The sequence below is a fragment of the Sylvia atricapilla genome, chromosome 7 (genome assembly GCF_009819655.1).
Source record: "Sylvia atricapilla isolate bSylAtr1 chromosome 7, bSylAtr1.pri, whole genome shotgun sequence".
Lineage (NCBI taxonomy): Eukaryota > Metazoa > Chordata > Aves > Passeriformes > Sylviidae > Sylvia > Sylvia atricapilla.
In genome coordinates this window covers 15,072,650-15,074,230 of record NC_089146.1, presented here as the reverse complement: position 1 = coordinate 15,074,230, position 1,581 = coordinate 15,072,650, and positions in this window count along the sequence as shown.

Genomic DNA, 1,581 nt, shown 5'->3' with positions numbered 1-1,581 from the left:
TACATATTTTCACACGTATTAATTTAATTCTATTTATTAAAGATGTCATTAACAAACTTTATAACTAGGCCAGAATATCTCAAATATTATGGGTTAATAAAATATATGCTATTAAACCCATAACATATTAACGGAAGTATTACTGCAGATATATTAACTAAGCTTGTACAATTAAACCATTATGGAGCATAGATTCTTTTCATTAATGTGCACAGAAAGCTATCAAAGAAGCATAAGAATTAGCAGAATTCTCTTTAGAAAACATTCTTTCAAATTAAGTTTTTGTGGATTTAACACACTGCCAAAATGCACACATCATTTTGAAAATGAGACATGCATTGGGCAAAAATCCAACAGTTTAAACATACAACACATGATGCCACCAAAGTATTTTTAGCTGTGTGCCTTAACAAGATAGAAATCTTACTTGTTTTTTGCAGTATAAATTTATTTTCTATGAAAATGTTTTTGACTGGAAACAGTACATGAAAGACTGCAGAAATAAATTCTGTCAAATACAGAAAAAAATTAGACATTTTTCTTAGAAAAAATGCTGTGACAAGATTTATTCAAAATTGATCTATTTCCTTAGGAATGGTTCTACTTTCTGTTATAAAACAGCTCAAATGTATTTCTTATGATTTATACAAGAGATATGATTTACACATGAAATGTGAAAGTTCTCTTTTGTCCAGCAATTATGTTCATTACACAAATAAAAAAGAAATGTTATCACATGGCAACAATAACTGCATAATCTGCAACTACCACCTCTTTCCTACTGACCATGTCCCCACACTATTTCATATTTCAATCCTGAAGACTTTGCGAATTTTTCTGTAACTTACTATTGAGCATTAGTCTTAACCAGATGATTTTGACTAATTTCTCATGAAATCAAGATTGAGCGGGTTACACCCCATGACTCCAGATAGAACACTTTTATATCATAAAGTGCTGCAGCAACTGAGGGGTGTTTTTTTTGAACTCTGCTTCTAAAACACTTGAGCACTTCAAAACATCTAAAAAGATTTGAAACATCTCCTGTTTTGCTTTCTTGTTTTTTACATCCTGAAAAAGAGGTTCCTTAAATGTTCCCACTGTAGCGATAAGAGTTGAAGACTAAGACTTGGAAATCAAAGTCACAACTGAAAAAATAAAAACCAAACCAACCCTTTTTCCAAAAAGATCACAAGTGTAACTAGCTCAGGATGTCACAATATTAAAAAACATTGTGAAAAGTAACAGAACAAGCTGACACACTTTGACATGTGACATTTAAAACAGCAACATTGTGTTTTCAATTTTTTAAGTCTTGAAAAAAATCAACTGAGTATTTCCTGAAGATTTTGGTCAGAAGGCCTTCATGTCTGCCAGGTGGAAAGAACATGCAGATATAGAGTGCCTGTTTGAAAATTTTATCATTTTCTCAGTAACATTAACATCGTAGTCTGAAATTTTACATTATCACCCCAGCCTCAGCATCTGGCTTTCAATTAACAAGCGAAGTCAAAACCCAACGTTTTTTAGATTGCAAAGCTACGATTACAAATACTTGAAACTAAGTGACAAAACACCCAA